The 13,564-nt window shown below is 43.2% G+C and overlaps 1 pseudogene; it reads left to right on the top strand.

The window, feature by feature from the left end:
* The first annotated feature begins 1,110 nt into the window (after positions 1-1,110).
* Positions 1,111-7,063, top strand: LOC139582287 (dihydroxyacetone phosphate acyltransferase-like; annotated as a pseudogene).
* The last annotated feature ends 6,501 nt before the right edge of the window (positions 7,064-13,564 follow it).

The following is a 13,564-nucleotide window of genomic DNA, read 5'->3' as shown; positions in this document are numbered from 1 at the left end:
TGGACGGTTTTATTTATCCAACCTATCAGAGCAAAACACCAATCTTAACATCAAAAGCGAAGAGGCCACTCTGGGATGGTGGCCTTCTAGGCAGAGTTGCAAAGAAAAAGCCATACCTCAGACTGGCCAATAAAAATAAAAGTTTAAGATGGGAAAAAGAACATAGACACTGGACAGAGGATCTCTGCCTAGAAGCCCAGCATCCCGGAGTCGCCTCTTCACTGTTGACGTTGAGACTGGTGTTTTGCGGGTACTATTTAATGGAGCTGCCAGTTGAGGACTTGTGAGGCATGTGTTTCTCAACTAGACACTCTAATGTACTTGTCCTCTTGCTCAGTTGTGCACCGGGGCCTCCCACTCCTCTTTCTATTCTGGTTAGGGCCAGTTTGCGCTGTTCTGTGAAGGGAGTAGTACACAGCGTTGTACAAGATCTTCAGTTTCTTGGAATTTCTCGCATGGAATAGCCTTCATTTCTCAGAACAAGAATAGACTGACAAGTTTCAGAAGAAAGGTCTTTGTTTCTGGCCATTTTGAGCCTGTAATTGAACCCACAAATGCTGATGCTCCAGATACTCAGCTAGTCCAAAGAAGGCCAGTTGTATTGCTTCTTTAATCGGTACAACAGTTTTCAGCTGTGCTAACATAATTGCAAAAGTTTTCTAATGATCCATTAGCCTTTTAAAATGATAAACTTGGATTAGCTAACACAACGTGCCATTTGAACACAGGAGTGATGGTTGCTGATAATGGGCCTCTGTACGCCTATGTAGATATTCCATTAAAAATCAGCCGGTTCCAGCTACAATAGTCATTTAAAACATTAACAATATCTACACTGTATTTCTGATCTATTTTATTTTATTGGACAAAAAATGTGCTTTTCTTTCAAAAACAAGGACATTTCTATGTGTCAACTAACTTTTGAATGGTAGTGTATATATATATATATACATTCATAGCAATTTAGAAATAGCGCAACCCGTGGCCAATACCTGTTCACCTGGGACATCTTTTTCAAAGTAGCCCAATTTGACTGAAAAACTACGAACATGGCAACACTTAGCTAAACAGAAACTTCTGCAGTGCATAGCAAACAGACTGGACTGGCCAATGGACTGGCGAACACTGGACTGGCCAATGGTAGGCATTTTTTAAGTTCATCCATCATTCCAGTGAAAGTGACCAATCGAAGGTTTCTAGACACCCATCCACGGTAAACTAAACCTCCATCAGCCTGAAATCCAAACCCAAAGGTGCCAAGACTTGAGAGAGCAATTTGATCAATTGAGAACGTTTTATTTTTGATCTGTGACAATGAAGCTCTTAAGTTTAATGTGCGCTCTTGACTGACCCGTGCACTCGCTGGACCCGTCTGCTCGCGTGCCCATTTTCTTCTCTCGATTGCGTTTGCTCGCGCAATGTTTCATCTTGCTCGCGCGCGCCATCTTGTGCTCGTTCAACTCTTGGATCGGACTTGAGAACATATTTAGCTGCCATTGTGTTTTTAACGTTACAGCAAAGGGAACCGACGCTAAAAAAGAGAGATGACTATGAAGACATTTTGGAAGAGAGGAGGAACTCCAACGACTTGAAATATTCACCGGTTCTTTACAAGGGACTCACTCCCTGCAATGCAAACATGCTCAAGAATATCGTCTATTCTGATAAACTACGCTATGTGATTAATCAGGTAGGTAATTAATACCATCGGCCGCATGTGCAAAGGTTGTCATGGTTGTTATAGGTTGTGAAGTGTTAAAATCTCAGTGTTTCTATTGAGCCTCACACCACAGTGACATCTCGACCCCTCTGATCCACAATTTTAGTCGACATGTGTAGATGACAAAATGTGTTGATCAAAGTGTGCAGGAATGTAACTTTGTATTGCTTTGCATGCAGGGTCATACTTGACCTTATCACTCAAGGGTTCATTCCATCCCTTCAGTGTTTAAACCAGTTTGACCACCAATGACTAATGTCTTGACAACTTTCTCTGAAACTGGCTTTGGGGTTAGGCAATGCATGTATTATTAATAGTTGGTAGGCATAGTTGGTAGGCATACTTGACCTCATACTTGACCTTATAATACATGCATTGCCTAACCCCAAAGGCAGTTTCAGAGAAAGTTGTCAAGACATTAGTCATTGGTGGTCAAACTGGTTTAAACACTGAAGGGATGGAATTAACCCTTAGTGATAAGGTCAAGTATGACCCTGCATGCAAAGCAATACAAAGTTACATTCCTGCACACTTTGATCAACACATTTTGTCATCTACACATGTAGACTAAAATTGTGGTTGATGATCATGCCCAGGTGTCACAAGAGTCTGGCGAAGCCCCTGACATCATCCAGGAAGAGTCCTGTGTCATTCTGGAGGAGATGGCCTACCGGCTCCAGATCAGCACCGTCCACTTCTTTGCCTTCACCCTTAGCAAGGACTTCAAAACGATCTTGCAACATGTCTGTATTAACATGTATTAATGCAACTATTCTGAGTCTGAGGTCTGTTATGAATGTAATGCAAAGTAGTACATTAAGGATTATGGGGCATGTGGGATATTAACTATTTTCCCTGTTAATAAAGTTAATTCATATCCACACATTCTTCATTTCTTCAGCTCAAACAGGCCATCCAGGAGCATCCTGTGGTGCTGCTCCCCAGTCACTGTAGTTACATGGACTTCCTGTTGATGTCCTACATTCTGTACACCTATGACCTTGTCCTGCCTGTCATCATAGCCGCGGGAAGTATGGGTGCTGAGGGTGCTACAGCACCCCCTGAAAAATCCGAATAGAAAAGGAAATATATACAGTACCAGTCAAAAGTTTGGACACACCTACTCATTCAAGGGTTGTTCTTAATTTTGTACTATTTTCCACATTGTGTAGAATAATAGTGAAGACATCAAAACTATGTAACCAAAAAAGTGTTACACAAATAAAATTTATTTTTGATTCTTCAAAGTAGCCATCCTTTGCTTTGATGACAGCTTTGCACACTGTTGGCATTCTCTCAACCAGCTTCACCTGGAATGCTTTTCCAACAGTCTTGAAGGAGTTCCGACATATGCTGAGCACTTGGTGGCTGCTTTTCATTTACTCCGCGGTCCAACTCATCTCAAACCATCTCAATTGGGTTGAGGTCAGGTGACTGTGGAGGCCAGGTCATATGATGCAGCACTCCATCACTCTCCTTCTTGGTCAAATAGCCCTTACACAGCCTGGAGGTGTGTTGGGTCATTGTCCTGTTGACAAAACAAATTATAGTCCTACTAAGCGCAAACCAGATGGGATGGCGTATCGCTGCAGAATGCTGTGGTAGCCATGCTGGTTAAGTGTGCCTTGAATTCTAAATAAATCACTGACAGTGTCACCCCCACAACATCACACCTCCTCCTCCATGCTTCACGGTGGGAACCACACATGCGGAGATCTTCCTCTCACCTACTCTGCATCTCACAAAGACATGGCGGTTGGAACCAAGTATCTCAAATTTGGACTCATCAGACCGAAGGACAGATGTCCACCGCTCTAATGTCCATTGCTCATGTTTCTTGGCCCAAGCAAGTCTTTTCTTCTGATTGGTGTCCTTTAGTAGTGGTTTCTATGCAGCAATTTAACTATGAAGACCTGACTCACGCAGTCTCCTCTGAACAGTTGATGTTGAGATGTGTCTGTTCTTTGAACTCTGTGAAGCATTTATTTGGGCTGCAATCTAAGGTGCAGTTAACTCTAATGAACCTATCCTCTGCAGCAGAGGTAACTCTGGGTCTTCCTTTCCTGTGGTGGTGGTCCATATGAGAGCCAGTTTCATCATAGCGCTTGATGGTTTTTGCGACTGTACTTGAAGAAACGTTGAAAGTTCTTGAAGTGTTCTGTATTGACTGACCTTCATGTCTCACAGTAATGATGGACTGTTGTTTCTCTTTGCGTATTTGAGCTGTTTTTGCCATAATATGGACTTAGTCTTTTACCAAATAGGGCTATCTTCTGTATACCACCACTACCTTGTCACAACACAACTGATTGGCTCAAACACATTAAGAAGGAAAGAAATTCCACGAATGAACTTTTAACAAGGCACACCTGTTAATTTAAATGCATTCCAGGTGACTACCTCATGAATCTGATTGAGATAATGCCAAGAGTGTGCAAAGCCCTCATCAAGGCAAATGGTGGCTACTTTGAAGTATCACAAATATATAATATATTTTGATTTGTTTTACACTTTTTTGGTTACTACATGATTCCATATGTGTTATCTCATAGTTGTAATGTCTTCACTATTATTCTACAATGTGGAAAATAGTAAAAATAAATAAAAACCTGTATATGAGTAGGTGTGTCCAAACTTTTGACTGTGACTATATTTTGTAAAAAAATATATATTTCACAAAAGTAGTGCACTGGGCCTTTAATAGTCCTGTATTAGCGGACCCATATCACGGGCTATGTCGGACAAACCTTACACTCATAACTTTCGATAACTGATAACTCTCTCCACTATCACTTAAGTGTATTTTTCTCTCAGTTTTTGTCATTTTTTGTTGTTGAATTGAGACCCTGTTTAATTTGAGTTGGTTTGTCATGTTCCTCAGTAACCACTGGTCCTCCTAACTGAGTCCTATCCTGTTACAGACACATCCCTATGAAGCCCTTGGAGGAGACCCAGTAGTTTGTGAACGACACGGCCTACAGGATAGTGCGTCTGGACTGGCCTCTCTCCTCCTGCAGAACCTGGCCCTGTCCTATGGTGCCTTCCTGGACTGGTCTGGTAGGATCCAAACCCAGCCAAAGGCACTCTTAACTCCACGTTTATTGTGCTTCTGGCTTTAACTCTCCAGTTGACCTCAAATGATACAGTAAGCTCCTTGTTGCTGTTGCTTAGTGTTTTGTTATTGATGTAGCCTCAGCACAACTTAGCCTAAATATAAATGCAGCACATCTGGTGCCACTCCAGGCAGCAAGTGAATGTCATACACATTGCTTTAGAATGTAATCAAAGGCAATGTAATTATCTTTTTAAAAAAACTGCCCCGCAAAAACCCAAGATATGTAATCAGGGGATTGATTGCAATATGGTCGTATTGGAATTTAGCCAGGGAATGAATCTTAATTTCCTTGCTGAAGTCTTTCCCGGACAAAAGTGTTTCATGAGCCATCTGAATGTTCAGAAACTCAGTTCACTCACTGACTTTGATTGGACTCATATGATTTATTACACCCATTGCTCCTGATGCAATATGATGTTTGATATCCAGTTCCCTTTGATGTCAAAATATATAATTAGCTCAGTGTGAACCTCTCGGCTTGCTAACCAGAGCCAGATGGTGCTCTCATGGCCCTTCAAGGCCTCAGATGAGTCCCTTGTCATTGCTTTGGGGATGTCACCTGCCATCCTTAATGAGTCACTGGTGTTGTGACAAGATGTTGTGTCTGTAGGATCGTCTCAGTTAGACACCCTTGGCGTGCCTGTCCAGACGGAGCTCACTGCTGGGCCTCATGTCACCTTGTTACATTGTCTGACTCCCTTTTCTGTTGTCTATCTGTCTCTCGTTGTCTTTGTCTTTTCTCTCTCTCCTCCAGACCATGCTCCCACAACTAAGGTGGTGTCGTCCAGCCTGGCTCTTCATAGGAGCTTGCTGTGTGTCTCAGGGGGCCTGGATAGTCTGGTGGTGGGGGAGCCCCAGGGCCCGGTGACCCCAGAAGAGTCTCTCTTTAACCGGGCCGTCAGCGTGCTCTCCTGTGCCTCCTACAGGAACCAGGTCTCCCACGTGTTCCTACGGCCCACCGTGCTGGCTGTGGCCATGCACACTGCAGCCTCCTTCAAGAAGGGTGAGTGCCTGGCTGTTGCTCTCATTTGTAATAATACACAGGTTTTATATAGCGCTTTTCATGGACCCGAAGAAACTTACTAGAAATATTTGATTAGGGTTGAAATAAATGTATAGTCCCAGTTTGTTTCCACTCAATATAGCTGCTTTTATGTCGTCCCAATAGGGTGCATGGCTGAGGTTTTGAATGTGTGTTTTTCAAACTGTCTCTTTCATCCTCTGTCCTGTGGACACTGTCCAGGAAATACTTAGATGCAGAGTGATGATTTTTGTGTAATATATGGTGACTGGAAGGCGTGCGTTATGATTCTGAACAGTCAGATAGCTAGCAACAATGACAAGAAGCTGCCATGTGGGGAATCATAGGTGTCTCGTTTCAGCTCATTCTATCTTGGGTATTATTGACGCATGTCTTGTTTTGAGGTGTGTTGACTGATGTCATGTCTAATTTGCTAGCTAGCTAATCAACAACTGTAACGATGTATTTGAGAGAAGACAAGTGTTCATTGCGCATATGTAATTATCTTTTCAAGTATAGTTTACATGTTGTCAACAGCCTATGGGAATATCCCTGCAGGACTTTGAGGTGCCGTGTTACCTGCTGGTGAAGACTGGTGCTGTTCAGATGCTGCAGCAGGACATAGTGATGACAGACAGAGGTCAGCCCCTACTTTCCTTCTTCAATGGCTTGCTGGAACCATTCCTTTAACACTACCAGGTACACTGGCCCTCTGTCTAGCAATAATGTAATGTTTCTATCTGAGCATGATACTTCCTGATAGCTTTCTAATAGCTTTATAACATCTTTCTTACATTTCACTCAAAGCGCTCAAGAGACTTGTAGTGACCTGATGATTGAGCAGTATTGTGGACATTGATAGAGGTACGAAAAGCTTCAAATGCATTTCACAGTGGCAAACTGTCTTGCCTATATTGTGAAATATGAACTTGTTTCATGCTCAGTCTCCAGTAGAGGGAGCTCTATAACCAGAGCATTGTCATATTATAGTGTTACTACTGGGTGTCTACAAAGCAGCACTGCACTTACACATTCCTCTGGATAGTGCCACTCTGTGTTTGTCAGTGGCTGTGTGTGAGTTGACTGTGGTGTTGAATTCCTGTGTGTGTGTCCTCTGTAGGTGGTATGTCAGTACCTCTGTGAGGAGGCCAGTGAGGGTTTTACAGAGAAGCAGTACATCCCTGCTGTCCGCAGCTTCGCTGTATAACTCATCCAAGCAGGTACCTTCAATTCACTCTCTGAAAAGTTTTGAGAGTGGTCTGGGTTCAGTCAGCTGGACGACAACTCTAGTTTACAACAAACGTGAACGTTATCACTTTATTTGGATAGTCCTAAATTAATAGTTTGAAGATGTTCAGTAGATGTTCATTGTCAACAACATTTTAACTTACTATTCATTAACCTTAGCCCTAACCCTTACCTTAGCTTTATGTCCACATCCTGGGTCAGCCCTAACCCTGACCTTAGCTTTATGTCCACATCCTGGGTTAGCCCTAACCCTTACCTTAGCTTTATGTCCACATCCTGGGTCAGCCCTAACCCTTACCTTAGCTTTATGTCCACATCCTGGGTCAGCCCTAACCCTGACCTTAGCTTTATGTCCACATCCTGGGTTAGCCCTAACCCTTACCTTAGCTTTATGTCCACATCCTGGGTCAGCCCTAACCCTGACCTTAGCTTTATGTCCACATCCTGGGTCAGCCCTAACCCTGACCTTAGCTTTATGTCCACATCCTGGGTTAGCCCTAACCCTGACCTTAGCTTTATGTCCACATCCTGGGTTAGCCCTAACCCTGACCTTAGCTTTATGTCCACATCCTGGGTCAGCCCTAACCCTGACCTTAGCTTTATGTCCACATCCTGGGTTAGCCCTAACCCTGACCTTAGCTTTATGTCCACATCCTGGGTTAGCCCTAACCCTGACCTTAGCTTTATGTCCACATCCTGGGTTAGCCCTAACCCTGACCTTAGCTTTATGTCCACATCCTGGGTTAGCCCTAACCCTGACCTTAGCTTTATGTCCACATCCTGGGTTAGCCCTAACCCTGACCTTAGCTTTATGTCCACATCCTGGGTTAGCCCTAACCCTGACCTTAGCTTTATGTCCACATCCTGGGTTAGCCCTAATCCTGACCTTAGCTTTATGTCCACATCCTGGGTTAGCCCTAACCCTAATCCTAGCTTCATGTCTACACCCTAGCTGAACCCTTACCTTAGCCATAGCTATAACCCTTACCTTGGCTTCATGTCTACACTCTTGCTCTTGGTTTATATGACACAATGAAAACTGCCGTCTAGTGGCTGTAGATGACACTGCCACTGCCAACTCTCAGATGTGAGCATTCTGTGTAGTATTTTTTCACAGAAAACCTGAGGAGCGAGGTAGAGAGTGGGGTGGGGGATAGGAGAAAGAGAGGGATGAACGTGGAGTAAGGGAGAGGTAGAGGTTAGGATGGGGGACAGAGAGAGGTTTAGATGGTGGAGTGGTGGAGAGGAGGGTCAATGATGGGATGAGGGTACCTACTAAATGTATAAAATCATACTACATAGCTGAAATGCATTAGAAGTGTTGGCACAGTTTCTGTTAAGTTGGAGCGTCATGGCAGTCTTGCCTGTAAGTGGTGGTACATTCCCTTAATGCATTTGACCAAGGCCTGCACAGTGTAAACAGTATAAACAGAGTTGTTTTTACCCAGTGTCCTCTTCAGGCTTGAGACTGAAGCTCAGTTGGCTCTCAACTGGCTGCTTGCCAGGTCACTAAGCTCTCTGTGTCCCCTGAGCTCTGAAAGAGGAAGAGAGAGGGAGAGAGACAGACAAACTGACAGACAGACTGAGAGAGAGAAGAGGAAATGCAGGGTTTTGAGTGAAACATGTGTACCGTGACTAAATAATACCAGTAGTTGTCTTGCAAATAACTTAGGACCTTAACAGTGTCCTTTGGGGCACTCTTTTTAGAACATTGACATACTGTATGTTAAACAATATGAACACTGGATGGCGCTGAAGGGGTTTGCCGCCGTTTTACGGGCTCCAGTCTAATTGTGCTATTTAGTGTTTTTTTGCATTGATTTGATATTTTCCTGTACATAATGTTTCTGCCATCGTTTCCTATGACTGAAAAATACTTCTGGACACTAGAACAGCGAGTACTCACTTCGATCTGGACAAGGATTTCTCCTTCAATGAGTCGGAAGCGAAGGACATACTGCTCTTCCTGGACCAGGCCCAAGTCCACGTCATTCGTTAAAAGAGGGCGGCGAGCGGGATACCTGATGAGTGGATAACCCGCCTTTAAACTCCGTTCTATTGGCAAACGTGCAATCACTGGTGAATATACTGGATGAGCTCCATTTCAGACTATCCTATAAACGGGACATTAAAAACTGTAATATCCTATGTTTCACTGAATTGTGGCTGAACAAGAACATGGATAATATATAGTTAGCTGGGCTTTTCCGTGCATCGGCAAGACAGAATAACAACCTCCGGTAAGATCAGGGGAGGTGGGATGTGTCTCTTTGTCAACAGCAGCTGGTGCTCAATCTCTAATATTAAGGACGTCTCTAGGTTTTGCTCACCTGAGATAGAGTATCTCATGATAAACTGTAGACCACACTATTTACCAAGAGAGTTTTCATCGATATGTTTGGTAGCTGTCTATTTACCACCACAAACCGATGCTTGCACTTAGACTGCACTCAACGAGCTGTACAGGTCCATAAGCAAACAAGAAAATGCTACTGGGGATTTTAATACAGGAAAACTGAAATCCATTTGATCTAATTTCTACAAGTGTGCAACTACAGGAAGAAAATCTCTAGTTCACCTTTACACAGAGACTCATACAAAGCTTATAAGTGTAAAGGGTGCGTGTTGGTGACAGGGACATCAGGCGCAGGAGAACGAACTTGGTTTAAACGGAGTCGTTTAATAAGTGCTCATAAAACTCCAAAACCAATATATACAAAAAATAATAAACTTGGGTACAAAACCCGTCGCACACCGAACACATGACTTGCACAATACATAGAATCAAACAATCTCCGACAAGGACATGAGGGGTTAAATACACAACATGTAATTGATGAGATTGGAACCGGGTGTGAAGGAAGACAAGACAAAACCAGTGGAAAATGAAAAATGGATCAGTGATGGCTAGAAGGTTGGTGACGTCGACCGCCGAACACCGCCCGAACAAGGAGAGGGACCGACTTCGGCGGAAGTCGTGACAATAAGAAATCCTGCTAAACCCTCTGACTAACCATCTAACAGGCAAAGCGTCATAACAGGACTAAGATCAAATCCTACTACACCGGCTCTGATGCTCGTCGGACGTGACAGGGCTTGCAAACTATCACTGATTAGAAAGGGATATCCAAACTGCCCAGTGACGCGAGCCAACCAAACGTGCTAAATTCCTTCTATTTACATTTACATTTAAGTCATTTAGCAGACGCTCTTATTCAGAGCAACTTACAAATTGGAAAGTTCATACATATTCATCCTGGTCCCCCCGTGGGGAATGAACCCACAACCCTGGCGTTGCAAGCGCCATGCTCTACCAACTGAGCCACACGGGACCTATGTTCGCTTCAAGGCAAGTAACACAGCACCAGCTGTTCCGGACGACTGTGTGATCACGCTGTAGCTTATGTGGGTAAAACAGGTTAACATTCACAAGGCTGCAGGGCTAAATGGATTATCAGGACACGTACTCAGAGCATGCGCTGACCAGCTGGCAAGTGTCTTCACTGACATTTTCAACCTCTCCCTGACCCAGTCTTTAATACCTATATGTTTCAAGCAGACCACCATAGTCCCTGTGCTCAAGAACACCAAGGTAACCTGCCTAAATGCATATCGTCCCATAGCACTCACACCTGTAGCCATGAAATACTTTCAAAGTCTGGTCATGGATCACATCAACACCGTCAACCCAGAAATCCTGGACCACTCCTATTCACATACAGCCTCAACAGATCCACAGATGATGCAATCTCTGTTGCACTCCACACTACCCTTTCCCACCTGTGCAAAATGAACACCTACGTGAGAATGCTGTTCATTGACTACAGCTCAGCATTCAATAGTAGGCAACAACACAGTAGGCAACAACACATCTGCCATGCTGACCCTCAAAACGGGGGACTCTCAGGGGTGCGTGCTTAGTCCCCTCCTGTACATGCCATTGGTTGAGTGTAACTCTGTAACTAAACATTCCAATGGTTGGGTGTAACTCTGTAACTTAACATGCCATTGGTTGGGTGTAACGCTGTAACTAAACATGCCATTGGTTGGGTGTAACTCTGTAACTAAAAATGCCAATGGTTGGATGTAACTCTGTAACTTGAAATGTCATTGTAGTGAAAATGCAGTACATGTGATTGATGTCATGGAATGGTCTGAAGTGTAACTTAACATGTCATTGGTTGGGTGTAACTCTGTAACTAAACATGCCATTGGTTGGATGTAACTCTGTAACTTACCATGCCATTGGTTGGGTGTAACTCTGTAACTTAACATGCCATTGGTTGGGTGTTACTCTAACTAAACATGCCATTGGTTAGGTGTAACTTTGTAACTAAACATGCCATTGGTTGGGTGTAACTCTGTAACTTGACATGTCATTGTAGTGAAGATGCAGTACATGTGACTGATGTCATGGAATGGTCTGAAGTGTAACTTAACATGCCATTGGTTGGGTGTAACTCTGTAACTTAACATGCCATTGGTTGGATGTAACGCTGTAACTAAACATGCCATTGGTTGGGTCTAACTCTGTAACTAAACATGCCATTGGTTGGGTGTAACTCTGTAACTTACCATGCCATTGGTTGGGTGTAACTCTGTAACTAAACATGCCATTGGTTGGGTGTAACTCTGTAACTTACCATGCCATTGGTTGGGTGTAACTCTGTAACTAAACATGCCATTGGTTGGGTGTAACTCTAACTAAACATGCCATTGGTTGGCTGTAACTCTGTAACTTAACGTGCCATTGGTTGGGTGTAACTCTGTAACTTAACGTGCCATTGGTTGGGTGTAACTCTGTAACTTAACATGCCATTGGTTGGGTTTAACTCTGTAACTTACCATGCCATTGGTTGGGTGTAACTCTGTAACTAAACATGCCATTGGTTAGATGTAACTCTGTAACTTACCATGCCATTGGTTGGGTGTAACTCTGTAACTTAACATGCCATTGGTTGGGTGTAACTCTGTAACTAAACATGCCATTGGTTAGATGTAACTCTGTAAATTAGCGTGCCATTGGTTGGGTGTAACTCTGTAACTAAACATGCCATTGGTTGGGTGTAACTCTGTAACTTAACATGCCATTGGTTGGATGTAACGCTGTAACTAAACATACCATTGGTTGGGTCTAACTCTGTAACTTAACATGCCATTGGTTGGGTGTAACTCTGTAACTAAACATGCCATTGGTTGGGTGTAACTCTGTAACTAAACATGCCGTTGGTTGGGTGTAACTATGTATCTGAACATGCCATTGGTTGGGTGTAACTCTGTAACTAAACATGCCATTGGTTGGGTGTAACTATGTAAATAAACATGCCATTGGCTGGGTGTTACTCTGTAACTAAACATGCCATTGGTTAGGTGTCACTCTGTAACGAAACATGCCATTGGTTGGATGTAACTCTGTAACTTAACATGCCATTGGTTGGGTGTAACTCTGTAACTTAACAATTTAATATGCCATTGGTTGGTTGTAACTCTGTAACTTAGCATGCCATTGGTTGGGTGTTGCTCTGTAACTAAACATGCCAATGGTTGGGTGTAACTCTGTAACTTGACATGTCATTGTAGTGAAGATGCAGTACATGTGATTGATGTCATGGTCTGAGGTGTTAGAGGTGGAACCTGTGTGAATTACAGTGTGTGTGTGTTTGTTTGTTTGTTTGTGTATAAGGTGTATGAGTAAGCTATGTTAGCTACCTGTCTAGGCTGGTCGGGAAGGCAGGGATGGCTGTTTTCAAGGCTGAACAATCTTTGTAGCTCCTAGGTCAAATTAGTTTTACTTTGTGAAAATCTGTTTTTTTACCGCACTTGCTTTTACCATTTTCTCCATAGGGTTTCCTCCTTCACAGACTCTATGAAATGATGACCTCTTCCTAAGTATTTGGCCACATGATTCATTTTGTGTATGGTTCCCTAGGAAAAAGGGGTGGCTCAACTAACTCTTTGGCTCAACTTACCCCACTCTCCCCTACTGACTGAATAAGTTGTTCTTTAACAAGTTGTTCTTTAACTTCAGAGCTGATCAAGTCAGTCTCAAAGTTAACAAGATGGCTGTGAACTCTTTAGAAGATACATTGGGTAAGAGTGGAATTATATCAAATCAGAGTCAGATCAGTCCACGTCTCCTGCTTATTACTGTAGTCGAAGAGATGTATAGAGATGGGTTGACAGGAAGTTAGATAAGAGGATGGTATACAGTATTTCATGCTATTTGGGTCACATAGGCTTGTTAAAGTGCTGTTTCATTTCAAATGGCTGCATCAGTTTCTCCTCAGAAGACATTATGATAATACTGAGGGCTGGCCTACTTACACTTTTTGTTACATACATTTTTATGACCCACTTTGGATGATGTGGCACTGGCACATGCATGACAGCTAACCTATAGTGGGTTTCCATTACGCAACACAAGTGTATGAGTCCTGATGGTAGATTTTTTTCTCTCTCT

Source organism: Salvelinus alpinus, chromosome 8 (assembly GCF_045679555.1).
Source record: "Salvelinus alpinus chromosome 8, SLU_Salpinus.1, whole genome shotgun sequence".
Lineage (NCBI taxonomy): Eukaryota > Metazoa > Chordata > Actinopteri > Salmoniformes > Salmonidae > Salvelinus > Salvelinus alpinus.
Note: the sequence above shows the minus strand (reverse complement) of the source record. Positions and strands in the feature narration are given on the sequence as shown.